Raw genomic sequence first — 23842 nt, forward strand, 5'->3', positions numbered from 1 at the left:
TGAGGGAAACGATCTGAACGAGTGAAACGATCTGAACGAGTGAAACGATCTGAACGACGGAAACGATCTGAACGACTGAAACGATCTGAACGACTGAAACGATCTGAACGACTTAAAAGAGCTGATGAGGTAACCGATCTGAACGACTGAAACGATCTGAACAACTGAAACGATCTGAACGACGGAAACGATCTGAACGACTGAAACGATCTGAACGACGGAAACGAACTGAACGACGGAAACGAACTGAATGACGGAAACGATCTGAACGACGGAAACGATCTGAACGACGGAAACGAACTGAACGACGGAAACGATCTGAACGACTGAAACGATCTGAACGACTGAAACGATCTCAACGACGGAAACGATCTGATCAACTTAAAAGAGCTAACGAGGGAAACGATCTGAACGAGTGAAACGATCTGAACGACTGAAACGATCTGAACGACTGAAGCGATCTGAACGACTGTAACGATCTGAAAGACAGAAACGATCTGAAAGACTGAAACAATTTGAACGACAGAAACGATCTGAACGACGGAAACGATCTGAACGACGGAAACGAACTGAACGACGGAAACGATCTGAACGACTGAAACGATCTGAACGACTGAAACGACCTGAACGACGGAAACGAACTGAACGACGGAAACGATCTGAACAACTTAAAAGAGCTAATGAGAGAAACGATCTGAACGAGTGAAACGATCTGAACGACAGAAACGATCTGAATGACAGAAACTATCTGAACGAGTGAAACGATCTGAACGACTGAAACGAACTGAACGACTGAAACGATCTGAACGACTGAAACGATCTGAACGACGGAAACGATCTGAACGACTGAAACGATCTGAACGACGGAAACGATCTGAACAACTTTAAAGAGCTAATGAGGGAAACGATCTGAACGACTGAAACGATCTGAACGACTGAAACGATCTGAACGACGGAAACGATCTGAACGACTGAAACGATCTGAACGACGGAAACGAACTGAACGACGGAAACGAACTGAACGACGGAAACGATCTGAACGACGGAAACGAACTGAACGACGGAAACGATCTGAACGACTGAAACGATCTGAACGACTGAAACGATCTGAACGACTGAAACGAACTGAACGACTGAAACGATCTGAACGACTGAAACGATCTGAACGACTGAAACGAACTGAACGACTGAAACGATCTGAACGACTGAAACGATCTGAACGAAGGAAACGATCTGAACGACGGAAAAGAGCTGAACGACTGAAACGATCTGAACGACGGAAAAGAGCTGATGAGGTAAATGATCTGAACGACTGAAACGATCTGAACGACTGAAACGATCTGAACGACTGAAACGATCTGAAAGACAGAAACGATCTGAAAGACTGAAACAATTTGAACGACAGAAACGATCTGAACGACTGAAACAATCTGAACGACGGAAACGATCTGAACGACTTAAAAGAGCTGATGAGGGAAACGATCTGAACGAGTGAAACGATCTGAACGACTGAAACGAACTGAACGACTGAAACGATCTGAACGACTGAAACGATCTGAACGACGGAAACGATCTGAACGACGGAAACAAACTGAACGACGGAAACGATCTGAACGACTGAAACGATCTGAACGACTGAAACGATCTGAACGACTTAAAAGAGCTGATGAGGTAACCGATCTGAACGAGTGAAACGATCTGAACGACTGAAACAAACTGAACGACTGAAACGATCTGAACGACTGAAACGATCTGAACGACGGAAACGATCTGAACGACGGAAACAAACTGAACGACGGAAACGATCTGAACGACTTAAAAGAGCTGATGAGTGAAACAAACTGAACGACGGAAACGATCTGAACGACGGAAACGAACTGAACGACGGAAACGATCTGAACGACTGAAACGATCTGAACGACTGAAACGATCTGAACGACAGAAACGATCTGAACGACTGAAACGAGCTGAACGACTGAAAAGAGCTGAACGACTGAAACGATCTTTAAGGACTGAAACGATCTGGACGACTGAAACGATCTGAACGACGGAAAAGAGCTGAACGACGGAAACGATCTGAACGACTGAAACGATCTGAACGACTGAAACGATCTGAACGACAGAAACGATCTGAACGACTGAAACGAGCTGAACGACTGAAAAGAGCTGAACGACTGAAACGATCTTTAAGGACTGAAACGATCTGGACGACTGAAACGATCTGAACGACGGAAAAGAGCTGAACGACGGAAACGATCTGAACGACTGAAGCGATCTGAACGACGGAAACGATCTGAATGACTGAAACAATCTGAAAGACGGAAAAGAGCTGATGAGGGAAACGATCTGAACGACTGAAACGATCTGAACGACGGAAACGATCTGAACGACTTAAACGATCTGAATGACGGAAACGATCTGAACGACTGAAACGATCTGAACGACTTAAAAGAGCTGATGAGGGAAGCGATCTGAAACGATCTGAACGACGGAAACGATCTGAACGACTGAAACGATCTGAACGACGGAAACGATCTGGACGACTTAAAAGAGCTGATGAGGGAAACGATCTGAACGACTGAAACGATCTGAACGACGGAAACGATCTGAACGACTGAAACGATCTGAACGACTTAAACGATCTGAATGACGGAAACGATCTGAACGACTGAAACGATCTGAACGACTTAAAAGAGCTGATGAGGGAAACGATCTGAAACGATCTGAACGACGGAAACGATCTGAACGACGGAAACGATCTGAACGACTGAAACGATCTGAACGACTGAAACGATCTGAACGACAGAAACGATCTGAACGACTGAAACGAGCTGAATGACTGAAAAGAGCTGAACGACTGAAACGATCTTTAAGGACTGAAACGATCTGGACGACTGAAACGATCTGAACGACGGAGAAGAGCTGAACGACGGAAACGATCTGAACGACTGAAACGATCTGAACGACTGAAACGATCTGAACGACAGAAACGATCTGAACGACTGAAACGAGCTGAACGACTGAAAAGAGCTGAACGACTGAAACGATCTTTAAGGACTGAAACGATCTGGACGACTGAAACGATCTGAACGACGGAAAAGAGCTGAACGACGGAAACGATCTGAACGACTGAAACGATCTGAACGACGGAAACGATCTGAATGACTGAAACAATCTGAAAGACGGAAAAGAGCTGATGAGGGAAACGATCTGAACGACTGAAACGATCTGAACGACGGAAACGATCTGAACGACTTAAACGATCTGAATGACGGAAACGATCTGAACGACTGAAACGATCTGAACGACTTAAAAGAGCTGATGAGGGAAACGATCTGAAACGATCTGAACGACGGAAACGATCTGAACGACTGAAACGATCTGAACGACGGAAACGATCTGAACGACTGAAACGATCTGAACGACGGAAACGAACTGAACGACGGAAACGATCTGAACGACGGAAACGATCTGGACGACTTAAAAGAGCTGATGAGGGAAACGATCTGAACGACTGAAACGATCTGAACGACTGAAACGATCTGAACGACTGAAACGATCTCAACGACGGAAACGATCTGAACAACTTAAAAGAGCTAATGAGGGAAACGATCTGAACGAGTGAAACGATCTGAACGACTGAAACGATCTGAACGACGGAAACGATCTGAACGACTGAAACGAACTGAACGACTGAAAAGAGCTGATGAGGGAAACGATCTGAACGACTGAAACGATCTGAACGACTGAAACGATCTGAACGACGGAAACGATCTGAACGACTGAAACGATCTGAACGACGGAAACGATCTGAACGACTGAAACGATCTGAACGACGGAAACGATCTGAACGACTGAAACGAACTGAACGACTGAAAAGAGCTGATGAGGGAAACGATCTGAACTACGGAAACGATCTGAACGACTGAAACGATCTGAACGACTGAAACGATCTGAACGACTGAAACGATCTGAACGACGGAAACGATCTGAACGACTGAAACGATCTGAACGACGGAAACGAACTGAACGACTGAAACGATCTGAACGACTGAAACGATCTGAACGACGGAAACGATCTGAACGACGGAAACGAACTGAACGACGGAAACGATCTGAACGACAGAAACGATATGAACGACTGAAACGATCTGAACGACGGAAACGATCTGAACGACGGAAACGAACTGAACGACTGAAACGATCTGAACGACGGAAACGATCTGAACGACGGAAACGATCTGAACGACAGAAACGATCTGAACGACTGAAACGATCTGAACGACTTAAAAGAGCTGAACGAGTGAAACGATATGAACGACTGAAAAGAGCTGATGAGGGAAACGATCTGAACGACTGAAACGATCTGAACGACGGAAACGATCTGAACGACTGAAACGATCTGAACGACGGAAACGAACTGAACGACGGAAACGATCTGAACGACGGAAACGATCTGAACGACGGAAACGATCTGAACGACGGAAACGATCTGAACGACGGAAACGATCTGAACGACTTAAAAGAGCTGAACGAGTGAAACGATCTGAACGACTGAAACGATCTGAACGACTGAAACGATCTGAACGACTGAAACGATCTGAACGACAGAAACGATCTGAACGACTGAAACGAGCTGAACGACTGAAAAGAGCTGAACGACTGAAACGATCTTTAAGGACTGAAACGATCTGGACGACTGAAACGATCTGAACGACGGAAAAGAGCTGAACGACGGAAACGATCCGAACGACTGAAACGATCTGAACGACTGAAACGATCTGAACGACAGAAACGATCTGAACGACTGAAACGAATTGAACGACTGAAAAGAGCTGATGAGGGAAACGATCTGAACGACTGAAACGATCTGAACGACGGAAACGATCTGAACGACTTAAACGATCTGAATGACGGAAACGATCTGAACGACTGAAACGATCTGAACGACTGAAACGATCTGAACGACAGAAACGATCTGAACGACTGAAACGATCTGAACGACGGAAACGAACTGAACGACGGAAACGATCTGAACGACGGAAACGAACTGAACGACGGAAACAATCTGAACGACGGAAACGATCTGAACGACTTAAAAGAGCTGAACGAGTGAAACGATCTGAACGACTGAAAAGAGCTGATGAGGGAAACGATCTGAACGACTGAAACGATCTGAACGACGGAAACGATCTGAACGACTGAAACGATCTGAACGACTGAAACGATCTGAACGACTGAAACGATCTGAACGACAGAAACGATCTGAACGACCGAAACGAGCTGAACGACTGAAAAGAGCTGAACGACTGAAACGATCTTTAAGGACTGAAACGATCTGGACGACTGAAACGATCTGAACGACGGAAAAGAGCTGAACGATGGAAACGATCCGAACGACTGAAACGATCTGAAAGACTGAAACGATCTGAACGACAGAAACGATCTGAACGACTGAAACGAGCTGAACGACTGAAAAGAGCTGATGAGGGAAACGATCTGAACGACTGAAACGATCTGAACGACGGAAACGATCTGAACGACTTAAACGATCTGAACGACGGAAACGATCTGAACGACAGAAACGATCTGAACGACTGAAACGATCTGAACGACGGAAACGAACTGAACGACTGAAAAGAGCTGATGAGGGAAACGATCTGAACTACGGAAACGATCTGAACGACTGAAACGATCTGAACGACTGAAACGATCTGAACGACTGAAACGATCTGAACGACGGAAACGATCTGAACGACTGAAACGATCTGAACGACTGAAACGATCTGAACGACGGAAACGAACTGAACGACTGAAACGATCTGAACGACTGAAACGATCTGAACGACGGAAACGATCTGAACGACGGAAACGAACTGAACGACGGAAACGATCTGAACGACAGAAACGATATGAATGACTGAAACGATCTGAACGACGGAAACGATCTGAACGACGGAAACGAACTGAACGACTGAAACGATCTGAACGACGGAAACGATCTGAACGACGGAAACGATCTGAACGACTTAAACGATCTGAACGACGGAAACGATCTGAACGACAGAAACGATCTGAACGACTGAAACGATCTGAACGACGGAAACGAACTGAACGACTGAAAAGAGCTGATGAGGGAAACGATCTGAACTACGGAAACGATCTGAACGACTGAAACGATCTGAACGACTGAAACGATCTGAACGACTGAAACGATCTGAACGACGGAAACGATCTGAACGACTGAAACGATCTGAACGACGGAAACGAACTGAACGACTGAAACGATCTGAACGACTGAAACGATCTGAACGACGGAAACGATCTGAACGACGGAAACGAACTGAACGACGGAAACGATCTGAACGACAGAAACGATATGAACGACTGAAACGATCTGAACGACGGAAACGATCTGAACGACGGAAACGAACTGAACGACTGAAACGATCTGAACGACGGAAACGATCTGAACGACAGAAACGATCTGAACGACTGAAACGATCTGAACGACTTAAAAGAGCTGAACGAGTGAAACGATATGAACGACTGAAAAGAGCTGATGAGGGAAACGATCTGAACGACTGAAACGATCTGAACGACGGAAACGATCTGAACGACTGAAACGATCTGAACGACGGAAACGAACTGAACGACGGAAACGATCTGAACGACGGAAACGATCTGAACGACGGAAACGATCTGAACGACGGAAACGATCTGAACGACGGAAACGATCTGAACGACTTAAAAGAGCTGAACGAGTGAAACGATCTGAACGACTGAAACGATCTGAACGACTGAAACGATCTGAACGACTGAAACGATCTGAACGACAGAAACGATCTGAACGACTGAAACGATCTGAACGAGTGAAACGATCTGAACGACTGAAACGAACTGAACGACTGAAACGATCTGAACGACTGAAACGATCTGAACGACTGAAACGATCTGAACGACGGAAACAAACTGAACGACGGAAACGATCTGAACGACTGAAACGATCTGAACGACGGAAACGAACTGAACGACGGAAACGATCTGAACGACGGAAACGAACTGAACGACGGAAACAATCTGAACGACGGAAACGATCTGAACGACTTAAAAGAGCTGAACGAGTGAAACGATCTGAACGACTGAAAAGAGCTGATGAGGGAAACGATCTGAACGACTGAAACGATCTGAACGACGGAAACGATCTGAACGACTGAAACGATCTGAACGACTGAAACGATCTGAACGACTGAAACGATCTGAACGACAGAAACGATCTGAACGACCGAAACGAGCTGAACGACTGAAAAGAGCTGAACGACTGAAACGATCTTTAAGGACTGAAACGATCTGGACGACTGAAACGATCTGAACGACGGAAAAGAGCTGAACGATGGAAACGATCCGAACGACTGAAACGATCTGAAAGACTGAAACGATCTGAACGACAGAAACGATCTGAACGACTGAAACGAGCTGAACGACTGAAAAGAGCTGATGAGGGAAACGATCTGAACGACGGAAACGATCTGAACGACGGAAACGATCTGAACGACTTAAACGATCTGAACGACGGAAACGATCTGAACGACAGAAACGATCTGAACGACTGAAACGATCTGAACGACGGAAACGAACTGAACGACTGAAAAGAGCTGATGAGGGAAACGATCTGAACTACGGAAACGATCTGAACGACTGAAACGATCTGAACGACTGAAACGATCTGAACGACTGAAACGATCTGAACGACGGAAACGATCTGAACGACTGAAAAGAGCTGATGAGGGAAACGATCTGAACTACGGAAACGATCTGAACGACTGAAACGATCTGAACGACTGAAACGATCTGAACGACTGAAACGATCTGAACGACTTAAACGATCTGAACGACGGAAACGATCTGAACGACAGAAACGATCTGAACGACTGAAACGATCTGAACGACGGAAACGAACTGAACGACTGAAAAGAGCTGATGAGGGAAACGATCTGAACTACGGAAACGATCTGAACGACTGAAACGATCTGAACGACTGAAACGATCTGAACGACTGAAACGATCTGAACGACGGAAACGATCTGAACGACTGAAACGATCTGAACGACGGAAACGAACTGAACGACTGAAACGATCTGAACGACTGAAACGATCTGAACGACGGAAACGATCTGAACGACGGAAACGAACTGAACGACGGAAACGATCTGAACGACAGAAACGATATGAACGACTGAAACGATCTGAACGACGGAAACGATCTGAACGACGGAAACGAACTGAACGACTGAAACGATCTGAACGACGGAAACGATCTGAACGACAGAAACGATCTGAACGACTGAAACGATCTGAACGACTTAAAAGAGCTGAACGAGTGAAACGATATGAACGACTGAAAAGAGCTGATGAGGGAAACGATCTGAACGACTGAAACGATCTGAACGACGGAAACGATCTGAACGACTGAAACGATCTGAACGACGGAAACGAACTGAACGACGGAAACGATCTGAACGACGGAAACGATCTGAACGACGGAAACGATCTGAACGACGGAAACGATCTGAACGACGGAAACGATCTGAACGACTTAAAAGAGCTGAACGAGTGAAACGATCTGAACGACTGAAACGATCTGAACGACTGAAACGATCTGAACGACTGAAACGATCTGAACGACAGAAACGATCTGAACGACTGAAACGAGCTGAACGACTGAAAAGAGCTGAACGACTGAAACGATCTTTAAGGACTGAAACGATCTGGACGACTGAAACGATCTGAACGACGGAAAAGAGCTGAACGACGGAAACGATCCGAACGACTGAAACGATCTGAACGACTGAAACGATCTGAACGACAGAAACGATCTGAACGACTGAAACGAATTGAACGACTGAAAAGAGCTGATGAGGGAAACGATCTGAACGACTGAAACGATCTGAACGACGGAAACGATCTGAACGACTTAAACGATCTGAATGACGGAAACGATCTGAACGACTGAAACGATCTGAACGACTGAAACGATCTGAACGACAGAAACGATCTGAACGACTGAAACGATCTGAACGACGGAAACGAACTGAACGACGGAAACGATCTGAACGACTTAAAAGAGCTGAACGACGGAAACGATCTGAACGACGGAAACGATCTGAACGACGGAAACGATCTGGACGACTTAAAAGAGCTGATGAGGGAAACGATCTGAACGACTGAAACGATCTGAACGACAGAAACGATCTGAACGACTGAAACGATCTGAACGAGTGAAACGATCTGAACGACTGAAACGAACTGAACGACTGAAACGATCTGAACGACTGAAACGATCTGAACGACTGAAACGATCTGAACGACGGAAACAAACTGAACGACGGAAACGATCTGAACGACTGAAACGATCTGAACGACGGAAACGAACTGAACGACGGAAACGATCTGAACGACGGAAACGAACTGAACGACGGAAACAATCTGAACGACGGAAACGATCTGAACGACTTAAAAGAGCTGAACGAGTGAAACGATCTGAACGACTGAAAAGAGCTGATGAGGGAAACGATCTGAACGACTGAAACGATCTGAACGACGGAAACGATCTGAACGACTGAAACGATCTGAACGACTGAAACGATCTGAACGACTGAAACGATCTGAACGACAGAAACGATCTGAACGACCGAAACGAGCTGAACGACTGAAAAGAGCTGAACGACTGAAACGATCTTTAAGGACTGAAACGATCTGGACGACTGAAACGATCTGAACGACGGAAAAGAGCTGAACGATGGAAACGATCCGAACGACTGAAACGATCTGAAAGACTGAAACGATCTGAACGACAGAAACGATCTGAACGACTGAAACGAGCTGAACGACTGAAAAGAGCTGATGAGGGAAACGATCTGAACGACGGAAACGATCTGAACGACGGAAACGATCTGAACGACTTAAACGATCTGAACGACGGAAACGATCTGAACGACAGAAACGATCTGAACGACTGAAACGATCTGAACGACGGAAACGAACTGAACGACTGAAAAGAGCTGATGAGGGAAACGATCTGAACTACGGAAACGATCTGAACGACTGAAACGATCTGAACGACTGAAACGATCTGAACGACTGAAACGATCTGAACGACGGAAACGATCTGAACGACTGAAACGATCTGAACGACGGAAACGAACTGAACGACTGAAACGATCTGAACGACTGAAACGATCTGAACGACGGAAACGATCTGAACGACGGAAACGAACTGAACGACGGAAACGATCTGAACGACAGAAACGATATGAACGACTGAAACGATCTGAACGACGGAAACGATCTGAACGACGGAAACGAACTGAACGACTGAAACGATCTGAACGACGGAAACGATCTGAACGACAGAAACGATCTGAACGACTGAAACGATCTGAACGACTTAAAAGAGCTGAACGAGTGAAACGATATGAACGACTGAAAAGAGCTGATGAGGGAAACGATCTGAACGACTGAAACGATCTGAACGACGGAAACGATCTGAACGACTGAAACGATCTGAACGACGGAAACGAACTGAACGACGGAAACGATCTGAACGACGGAAACGATCTGAACGACGGAAACGATCTGAACGACGGAAACGATCTGAACGACGGAAACGATCTGAACGACTTAAAAGAGCTGAACGAGTGAAACGATCTGAACGACTGAAACGATCTGAACGACTGAAACGATCTGAACGACTGAAACGATCTGAACGACAGAAACGATCTGAACGACTGAAACGAGCTGAACGACTGAAAAGAGCTGAACGACTGAAACGATCTTTAAGGACTGAAACGATCTGGACGACTGAAACGATCTGAACGACGGAAAAGAGCTGAACGACGGAAACGATCCGAACGACTGAAACGATCTGAACGACTGAAACGATCTGAACGACAGAAACGATCTGAACGACTGAAACGAATTGAACGACTGAAAAGAGCTGATGAGGGAAACGATCTGAACGACTGAAACGATCTGAACGACGGAAACGATCTGAACGACTTAAACGATCTGAATGACGGAAACGATCTGAACGACTGAAACGATCTGAACGACTGAAACGATCTGAACGACAGAAACGATCTGAACGACTGAAACGATCTGAACGACGGAAACGAACTGAACGACAGAAACGATCTGAACGACTTAAAAGAGCTGAACGACGGAAACGATCTGAACGACGGAAACGATCTGAACGACGGAAACGATCTGGACGACTTAAAAGAGCTGATGAGGGAAACGATCTGAACGACTGAAACGATCTGAACGACAGAAACGATCTGAACGACTGAAACGATCTGAACGAGTGAAACGATCTGAACGACTGAAACGAACTGAACGACTGAAACGATCTGAACGACTGAAACGATCTGAACGACTGAAACGATCTGAACGACGGAAACAAACTGAACGACGGAAACGATCTGAACGACTGAAACGATCTGAACGACGGAAACGAACTGAACGACGGAAACGATCTAAACGACGGAAACGATCTGAACGACTTAAAAGAGCTGAACGAGTGAAACGATCTGAACGACTGAAAAGAGCTGATGAGGGAAACGATCTGAACGACTGAAACGATCTGAACGACGGAAACGATCTGAACGACCGAAACGAGCTGAACGACTGAAAAGAGCTGAACGACTGAAACGATCTTTAAGGACTGAAACGATCTGGACGACTGAAACGATCTGAACGACGGAAAAGAGCTGAACGATGGAAACGATCCGAACGACTGAAACGATCTGAAAGACTGAAACGATCTGAACGACAGAAACGATCTGAACGACTGAAACGAGCTGAACGACTGAAAAGAGCTGATGAGGGAAACGATCTGAACGACTGAAACGATCTGAACGACGGAAACGATCTGAACGACTTAAACGATCTGAACGACGGAAACGATCTGAACGACAGAAACGATCTGAACGACTGAAACGATCTGAACGACGGAAACGACCTGAACGACGGAAACGAACTGAACGACGGAAACGATCTGAACGACTGAAACGATCTGAACGACGGAAACGATCTGGACGACTTAAAAGAGCTGAACGACGGAAACGATCTGAACGACGGAAACGATCTGAACGACGGAAACGATCTGGACGACTTAAAAGAGCTGATGAGGGAAACGATCTGAACGACTGAAACGATCTGAACGACGGAAACGATCTGAACGACTGAAACGATCTGAACGACTTAAACGAGCTGATGAGGGAAACGAACTGAACGACTGAAAAGAGCTGAACGACTGAAACGATCTTTAAGGACTGAAACGATCTGGACGACTGAAACGAGCTGAACGACTGAAAAGAGCTGATGAGGGAAACGATCTGAACGACTGAAACGATCTGAACGACGGAAACGATCTGAACGACAGAAACGATCTGAACGACTGAAACGATCTGAACGACGGAAACGACCTGAACGACGGAAACGAACTGAACGACGGAAACGATCTGAACGACTTAAAAGAGCTGAACGACGGAAACGATCTGAACGACGGAAACGATCTGAACGACGGAAACGATCTGAACGACTGAAACGATCTGAACGACTGAAACGATCTCAACGACGGAAACGATCTGAACAACTTAAAAGAGCTAATGAGGGAAACGATCTGAACGAGTGAAACGATCTGAACGAGTGAAACGATCTGAACGACTGAAACGATCTGAACGACGGAAACGATCTGAACGACTGAAACGAACTGAACGACTGAAAAGAGCTGATGAGGGAAACGATCTGAACGACTGAAACGATCTGAACGACTGAAACGATCTGAACGACGGAAACGATCTGAACGACTGAAACGATCTGAACGACGGAAACGATCTGAACGACTGAAACGATCTGAACGACGGAAACGATCTGAACGACTGAAACGAACTGAACGACTGAAAAGAGCTGATGAGGGAAACGATCTGAACTACGGAAACGATCTGAACGACTTAAAAGAGCTGAACGAGTGAAACGATATGAACGACTGAAAAGAGCTGATGAGGGAAACGATCTGAACGACTGAAACGATCTGAACGACGGAAACGATCTGAACGACTGAAACGATCTGAACGACGGAAACGAACTGAACGACGGAAACGATCTGAACGACGGAAACGATCTGAACGACGGAAACGATCTGAACGATGGAAACGATCTGAACGACGGAAACGATCTGAACGACTTAAAAGAGCTGAACGAGTGAAACGATCTGAACGACTGAAACGATCTGAACGACTGAAACGATCTGAACGACTGAAACGATCTGAACGACAGAAACGATCTGAACGACTGAAACGAGCTGAACGACTGAAAAGAGCTGAACGACTGAAACGATCTTTAAGGACTGAAACGATCTGGACGACTGAAACGATCTGAACGACGGAAAAGAGCTGAACGACGGAAACGATCCGAACGACTGAAACGATCTGAACGACTGAAACGATCTGAACGACAGAAACGATCTGAACGACTGAAACGAATTGAACGACTGAAAAGAGCTGATGAGGGAAACGATCTGAACGACTGAAACGATCTGAACGACGGAAACGATCTGAACGACTTAAACGATCTGAATGACGGAAACGATCTGAACGACTGAAACGATCTGAACGACTGAAACGATCTGAACGACGGAAACGATCTGAACGACTGAAACGATCTGAACGACGGAAACGAACTGAACGACGGAAACGATCTGAACGACTTAAAAGAGCTGAACGACGGAAACGATCTGAACGACGGAAACGATCTGAACGACGGAAACGATCTGGACGACTTAAAAGAGCTGATGAGGGAAACGATCTGAACGACTGAAACGATCTGAACGACAGAAACGATCTGAACGACTGAAACGATCTGAACGAGTGAAACGATCTGAACGACTGAAACGAACTGAACGACTGAAACGATCTGAACGACTGAAACGATCTGAACGACTGAAACGATCTGAACGACGGAAACAAACTGAACGACGGAAACGATCTGAACGACTGAAACGATCTGAACGACGGAAACGAACTGAACGACGGAAACGATCTGAACGACGGAAACGAACTGAACGACGGAAACAATCTGAACGACGGAAACGATCTGAACGACTTAAAAGAGCTGAACGAGTGAAACGATCTGAACGACTGAAAAGAGCTGATGAGGGAAACGATCTGAACGACTGAAACGATCTGAACGACGGAAACGATCTGAACGACTGAAACGATCTGAACGACTGAAACGATCTGAACGACTGAAACGATCTGAACGACAGAAACGATCTGAACGACCGAAACGAGCTGAACGACTGAAAAGAGCTGAACGACTGAAACGATCTTTAAGGACTGAAACGATCTGGACGACTGAAACGATCTGAACGACGGAAAAGAGCTGAACGATGGAAACGATCCGAACGACTGAAACGATCTGAAAGACTGAAACGATCTGAACGACAGAAACGATCTGAACGACTGAAACGAGCTGAACGACTGAAAAGAGCTGATGAGGGAAACGATCTGAACGACTGAAACGATCTGAACGACGGAAACGATCTGAACGACTTAAACGATCTGAACGACGGAAACGATCTGAACGACAGAAACGATCTGAACGACTGAAACGATCTGAACGACGGAAACGAACTGAACGACTGAAAAGAGCTGATGAGGGAAACGATCTGAACTACGGAAACGATCTGAACGACTGAAACGATCTGAACGACTGAAACGATCTGAACGACTGAAACGATCTGAACGACGGAAACGATCTGAACGACTGAAACGATCTGAACGACGGAAACGAACTGAACGACTGAAACGATCTGAACGACTGAAACGATCTGAACGACGGAAACGATCTGAACGACGGAAACGAACTGAACGACGGAAACGATCTGAACGACAGAAACGATATGAACGACTGAAACGATCTGAACGACGGAAACGATCTGAACGACGGAAACGAACTGAACGACTGAAACGATCTGAACGACGGAAACGATCTGAACGACAGAAACGATCTGAACGACTGAAACGATCTGAACGACTTAAAAGAGCTGAACGAGTGAAACGATATGAACGACTGAAAAGAGCTGATGAGGGAAACGATCTGAACGACTGAAACGATCTGAACGACGGAAACGATCTGAACGACTGAAACGATCTGAACGACGGAAACGAACTGAACGACGGAAACGATCTGAACGACGGAAACGATCTGAACGACGGAAACGATCTGAACGACGGAAACGATCTGAACGACGGAAACGATCTGAACGACTTAAAAGAGCTGAACGAGTGAAACGATCTGAACGACTGAAACGATCTGAACGACTGAAACGATCTGAACGACTTAAAAGAGCTGAACGAGTGAAACGATCTGAACGACTGAAACGATCTGAACGACTGAAACGATCTGAACGACTGAAACGATCTGAACGACAGAAACGATCTGAACGACTGAAACGAGCTGAACGACTGAAAAGAGCTGAACGACTGAAACGATCTTTAAGGACTGAAACGATCTGGACGACTGAAACGATCTGAACGACGGAAAAGAGCTGAACGACGGAAACGATCCGAACGACTGAAACGATCTGAACGACTGAAACGATCTGAACGACAGAAACGATCTGAACGACTGAAACGAATTGAACGACTGAAAAGAGCTGATGAGGGAAACGATCTGAACGACTGAAACGATCTGAACGACGGAAACGATCTGAACGACTTAAACGATCTGAATGACGGAAACGATCTGAACGACTGAAACGATCTGAACGACTGAAACGATCTGAACGACAGAAACGATCTGAACGACTGAAACGATCTGAACGACGGAAACGAACTGAACGACGGAAACGATCTGAACGACTTAAAAGAGCTGAACGACGGAAACGATCTGAACGACGGAAACGATCTGAACGACGGAAACGATCTGGACGACTTAAAAGAGCTGATGAGGGAAACGATCTGAACGACTGAAACGATCTGAACGACAGAAACGATCTGAACGACTGAAACGATCTGAACGAGTGAAACGATCTGAACGACTGAAACGAACTGAACGACTGAAACGATCTGAACGACTGAAACGATCTGAACGACTGAAACGATCTGAACGACGGAAACAAACTGAACGACGGAAACGATCTGAACGACTGAAACGATCTGAACGACGGAAACGAACTGAACGACGGAAACGATCTGAACGACGGAAACGAACTGAACGACGGAAACAATCTAAACGACGGAAACGATCTGAACGACTTAAAAGAGCTGAACGAGTGAAACGATCTGAACGACTGAAAAGAGCTGATGAGGGAAACGATCTGAACGACTGAAACGATCTGAACGACGGAAACGATCTGAACGACCGAAAAGAGCTGAACGACTGAAACGATCTTTAAGGACTGAAACGATCTGGACGACTGAAACGATCTGAACGACGGAAAAGAGCTGAACGATGGAAACGATCCGAACGACTGAAACGATCTGAAAGACTGAAACGATCTGAACGACAGAAACGATCTGAACGACTGAAACGAGCTGAACGACTGAAAAGAGCTGATGAGGGAAACGATCTGAACGACTGAAACGATCTGAACGACGGAAACGATCTGAACGACTTAAACGATCTGAACGACGGAAACGATCTGAACGACAGAAACGATCTGAACGACTGAAACGATCTGAACGACGGAAACGACCTGAACGACGGAAACGAACTGAACGACGGAAACGATCTGAACGACTTAAAAGAGCTGAACGACGGAAACGATCTGAACGACGGAAACGATCTGAACGACGGAAACGATCTGGACGACTTAAAAGAGCTGATGAGGGAAACGATCTGAACGACTGAAACGATCTGAACGACGGAAACGATCTGAACGACTGAAACGATCTGAACGACTTAAACGAGCTGATGAGGGAAACGAACTGAACGACTGAAACGAACTGAACGACTGAAACGATCTGAACGACTGAAACGATCTGAACGACTGAAACGATCTGAACGACGGAAACAAACTGAACGACGGAAACGATCTGAACGACTGAAACGATCTGAACGACGGAAACGAACTGAACGACGGAAACGATCTGAACGACGGAAACGAACTGAACGACGGAAACAATCTAAACGACGGAAACGATCTGAACGACTTAAAAGAGCTGAACGAGTGAAACGATCTGAACGACTGAAAAGAGCTGATGAGGGAAACGATCTGAACGACTGAAACGATCTGAACGACGGAAACGATCTGAACGACCGAAACGAGCTGAACGACTGAAAAGAGCTGAACGACTGAAACGATCTTTAAGGACTGAAACGATCTGGACGACTGAAACGATCTGAACGACGGAAAAGAGCTGAACGATGGAAACGATCCGAACGACTGAAACGATCTGAAAGACTGAAACGATCTGAACGACAGAAACGATCTGAACGACTGAAACGAGCTGAACGACTGAAAAGAGCTGATGAGGGAAACGATCTGAACGACTGAAACGATCTGAACGACGGAAACGATCTGAACGACTTAAACGATCTGAACGACGGAAACGATCTGAACGACAGAAACGATCTGAACGACTGAAACGATCTGAACGACGGAAACGACCTGAACGACGGAAACGAACTGAACGACGGAAACGATCTGAACGACTTAAAAGAGCTGAACGACGGAAACGATCTGAACGACGGAAACGATCTGAACGACGGAAACGATCTGGACGACTTAAAAGAGCTGATGAGGGAAACGATCTGAACGACTGAAACGATCTGAACGACGGAAACGATCTGAACGACTGAAACGATCTGAACGACTTAAACGAGCTGATGAGGGAAACGAACTGAACGACTGAAAAGAGCTGAACGACTGAAACGATCTTTAAGGACTGAAACGATCTGGACGACTGAAACGAGCTGAACGACTGAAAAGAGCTGATGAGGGAAACGATCTGAACGACTGAAACGATCTGAACGACGGAAACGATCTGAACGACAGAAACGATCTGAACGACTGAAACGATCTGAACGACGGAAACGACCTGAACGACGGAAACGAACTGAACGACGGAAACGATCTGAACGACTTAAAAGAGCTGAACGACGGAAACGATCTGAACGACGGAAACGATCTGAACGACTGAAACGATCTGAACGACGGAAACAAACTGAACGACGGAAACGATCTGAACGACTGAAACGATCTGAACGACGGAAACGAACTGAACGACGGAAACGATCTGAACGACGGAAACGAACTGAACGACGGAAACAATCTAAACGACGGAAACGATCTGAACGACTTAAAAGAGCTGAACGAGTGAAACGATCTGAACGACTGAAAAGAGCTGATGAGGGAAACGATCTGAACGACTGAAACGATCTGAACGACGGAAACGATCTGAACGACCGAAACGAGCTGAACGACTGAAAAGAGCTGAACGACTGAAACGATCTTTAAGGACTGAAACGATCTGGACGACTGAAACGATCTGAACGACGGAAAAGAGCTGAACGATGGAAACGATCCGAACGACTGAAACGATCTGAAAGACTGAAACGATCTGAACGACAGAAACGATCTGAACGACTGAAACGAGCTGAACGACTGAAAAGAGCTGATGAGGGAAACGATCTGAACGACTGAAACGATCTGAACGACGGAAACGATCTGAACGACTTAAACGATCTGAACGACGGAAACGATCTGAACGACAGAAACGATCTGAACGACTGAAACGATCTGAACGACGGAAACGACCTGAACGACGGAAACGAACTGAACGACGGAAACGATCTGAACGACTTAAAAGAGCTGAACGACGGAAACGATCTGAACGACGGAAACGATCTGAACGACGGAAACGATCTGGACGACTTAAAAGAGCTGATGAGGGAAACGATCTGAACGACTGAAACGATCTGAACGACGGAAACGATCTGAACGACTGAAACGATCTGAACGACTTAAACGAGCTGATGAGGGAAACGAACTGAACGACTGAAAAGAGCTGAACGACTGAAACGATCTTTAAGGACTGAAACGATCTGGACGACTGAAACGAGCTGAACGACTGAAAAGAGCTGATGAGGGAAACGATCTGAACGACTGAAACGATCTGAACGACGGAAACGATCTGAACGACAGAAACGATCTGAACGACTGAAACGATCTGAACGACGGAAACGACCTGAACGACGGAAACGAACTGAACGACGGAAACGATCTGAACGACTTAAAAGAGCTGAACGACGGAAACGATCTGAACGACGGAAACGATCTGAACGACGGAAACGATCTGAACGACTGAAACGATCTGAACGACTGAAACGATCTCAACGACGGAAACGATCTGAACGACTGAAACGAACTGAACGACTGAAAAGAGCTGATGAGGGAAACGATCTGAACGACTGAAACGATCTGAACGACTGAAACGATCTGAACGACGGAAACGATCTGAACGACTGAAACGATCTGAACGACGGAAACGATCTGAACGACTGAAACGATCTGAACGACGGAAACGATCTGAACGACTGAAACGAACTGAACGACTGAAAAGAGCTGATGAGGGAAACGATCTGAACTACGGAAACGATCTGAACGACTGAAACGATCTGAACGACTGAAACGATCTGAACGACTGAAACGATCTGAACGACGGAAACGATCTGAACGACTGAAACGATCTGAACGACGGAAACGAACTGAATGACTGAAACGATCTGAACGACTGAAACGATCTGAACGACGGAAACGATCTGAACGACGGAAACGAACTGAACGACGGAAACGATCTGAACGACAGAAACGATATGAACGACTGAAACGATCTGAACGACGGAAACGATCTGAACGACGGAAACGAACTGAACGACTGAAACGATCTGAACGACGGAAACGATCTGAACGACAGAAACGATCTGAACGACTGAAACGATCTGAACGACTTAAAAGAGCTGAACGAGTGAAACGATATGAACGACTGAAAAGAGCTGATGAGGGAAACGATCTGAACGACTGAAACGATCTGAACGACGGAAACGATCTGAACGACTGAAACGATCTGAACGACGGAAACGAACTGAACGACGGAAACGATCTGAACGACGGAAACGATCTGAACGACGGAAACGATCTGAACGATGGAAACGATCTGAACGACGGAAACGATCTGAACGACTTAAAAGAGCTGAACGAGTGAAACGATCTGAACGACTGAAACGATCTGAACGACTGAAACGATCTGAACGACTGAAACGATCTGAACGACAGAAACGATCTGAACGACTGAAACGAGCTGAACGACTGAAAAGAGCTGAACGACTGAAACGATCTTTAAGGACTGAAACGATCTGGACGACTGAAACGATCTGAACGACGGAAAAGAGCTGAACGACTGAAACGAATTGAACGACTGAAAAGAGCTGATGAGGGAAACGATCTGAACGACTGAAACGATCTGAACGACGGAAACGATCTGAACGACTTAAACGATCTGAATGACGGAAACGATCTGAACGACTGAAACGATCTGAACGACTGAAACGATCTGAACGACGGAAACGATCTGAACGACTGAAACGATCTGAACGACGGAAACGAACTGAACGACGGAAACGATCTGAACGACTTAAAAGAGCTGAACGACGGAAACGATCTGAACGACTTAAAAGAGCTGAACGAGTGAAACGATCTGAACGACTGAAAAGAGCTGATGAGGGAAACGATCTGAACGACTGAAACGATCTGAACGACGGAAACGATCTGAACGACTGAAACGATCTGAACGACTGAAACGATCTGAACGACTGAAACGATCTGAACGACAGAAACGATCTGAACGACCGAAACGAGCTGAACGACTGAAAAGAGCTGAACGACTGAAACGATCTTTAAGGACTGAAACGATCTGGACGACTGAAACGATCTGAACGACGGAAAAGAGCTGAACGATGGAAACGATCCGAACGACTGAAACGATCTGAAAGACTGAAACGATCTGAACGACAGAAACGATCTGAACGACTGAAACGAGCTGAACGACTGAAAAGAGCTGATGAGGGAAACGATCTGAACGACTGAAACGATCTGAACGACGGAAACGATCTGAACGACTTAAACGATCTGAACGACGGAAACGATCTGAACGACAGAAACGATCTGAACGACTGAAACGATCTGAACGACGGAAACGACCTGAACGACGGAAACGAACTGAACGACGGAAACGATCTGAACGACTTAAAAGAGCTGAACGACGGAAACGATCTGAACGACGGAAACGATCTGAACGACGGAAACGATCTGGACGACTTAAAAGAGCTGATGAGGGAAACGATCTGAACGACTGAAACGATCTGAACGACGGAAACGATCTGAACGACTGAAACGATCTGAACGACTTAAACGAGCTGATGAGGGAAACGATCTGAACGACTGAAACGATCTGAACGACAGAAACGATCTGAACGACGGAAACGAACTGAACGACTGAAAAGAGCTGAACGACTGAAACGATCTTTAAGGACTGAAACGATCTGGACGACTGAAACGAGCTGAACGACTGAAAAGAGCTGATGAGGGAAACGATCTGAACGACTGAAACGATCTGAACGACGGAAACGATCTGAACGACTTAAACGATCTGAACGACGGAAACGATCTGAACGACAGAAACGATCTGAACGACTGAAACGATCTGAACGACGGAAACGACCTGAACGACGGAAACGAACTGAACGACGGAAACGATCTGAACGACTTAAAAGAGCTGAACGACGGAAACGATCTGAACGACGGAAACGATCTGAACGACGGAAACGATCTGGACGACTTAAAAGAGCTGATGAGGGAAACGATCTGAACGACAGAAACGATCTGAACGACCGAAACGAGCTGAACGACTGAAAAGAGCTGAACGACTGAAACGATCTTTAAGGACTGAAACGATCTGGACGACTGAAACGATCTGAACGACGGAAAAGAGCTGAACGATGGAAACGATCCGAACGACTGAAACGATCTGAAAGACTGAAACGATCTGAACGACAGAAACGATCTGAACGACTGAAACGAGCTGAACGACTGAAAAGAGCTGATGAGGGAAACGATCTGAACGACTGAAACGATCTGAACGACGGAAACGATCTGAACGACTTAAACGATCTGAACGACGGAAACGATCTGAACGACAGAAACGATCTGAACGACTGAAACGATCTGAACGACGGAAACGACCTGAACGACGGAAACGAACTGAACGACGGAAACGATCTGAACGACTTAAAAGAGCTGAACGACGGAAACGATCTGAACGACGGAAACGATCTGAACGACGGAAACGATCTGGACGACTTAAAAGAGCTGATGAGGGAAACGATCTGAACGACTGAAACGATCTGAACGACGGAAACGATCTGAACGACTGAAACGATCTGAACGACTTAAACGAGCTGATGAGGGAAACGATCTGAACGACTGAAACGATCTGAACGACAGAAACGATCTGAACGACGGAAACGAACTGAACGACTGAAAAGAGCTGAACGACTGAAACGATCTTTAAGGACTGAAACGATCTGGACGACTGAAACGAGCTGAACGACTGAAAAGAGCTGATGAGGGAAACGATCTGAACGACTGAAACGATCTGAACGACGGAAACGATCTGAACGACTTAAACGATCTGAACGACGGAAACGATCTGAACGACAGAAACGATCTGAACGACTGAAACGATCTGAACGACGGAAACGACCTGAACGACGGAAACGAACTGAACGACGGAAACGATCTGAACGACTTAAAAGAGCTGAACGACGGAAACGATCTGAACGACGGAAACGATCTGGACGACTTAAAAGAGCTGATGAGGGAAACGATCTGAACGACTGAAACGATCTGAACGACGGAAACGATCTGAACGACTGAAACGATCTGAACGACTTAAACGAGCTGATGAGGGAAACGATCTGAACGACTGAAACGATCTGAACGACAGAAACGATCTGAACGACGGAAACGAACTGAACGACTGAAAAGAGCTGAACGACTGAAACGATCTTTAAGGACTGAAACGATCTGGACGACTGAAACGATCTGAACGACGGAAACGATCTGAACGACGGAAACGAACTGGACGACGGAAACGATCTGAAAGACAGAAACGATCTGAACGACTGAAAAGAGCTGATGAGGGAAACGATCTGTACGACTGAAACGATCTGAACGACTGAAACGATCTGAACGACGGAAACGATCTGAACGACTGAAACGATCTGAAAGACGCTAACTATCTGAACGACGGAAACGATCTGAACGACTGAAACGATCTGAACGACTTAAAAGAGCTGATGAGGGAAACGATCTGAAACGATCTGAACGACGGAAACGATCTGAACGACTGAAACAATCTGAACGACGCAAAAGAGCTGATGAGGGAAACGATCTGAACGACGGAAACGATCTGAACGACTGAAACGATCTGAACGACGGAAACGATCTGAACGACGGAAACGATCTGAACGACGGAAACGATCTGAACGACTTAAAAGAGCTGAACGAGTGAAACGATCTGAACGACTTAAACGATCTGAACGACTGAAACGATCTGAACGACGGAAACGATCTGAACGACTTAAAAGAGCTGAACGAGTGAAACGATCTGAACGACTGAAACGAGCTGAACGACTTAAACGATCTGAACGACTGAAACGATCTGAACGAATGAAACGATCTGAACGACTTAAACGATCTGAACGACGGAAAAGAGCT

Source organism: Blennius ocellaris (genome assembly GCF_963422515.1).
Source record: "Blennius ocellaris genome assembly, contig: SCAFFOLD_25, whole genome shotgun sequence".
Taxonomy (NCBI): domain Eukaryota; kingdom Metazoa; phylum Chordata; class Actinopteri; order Blenniiformes; family Blenniidae; genus Blennius; species Blennius ocellaris.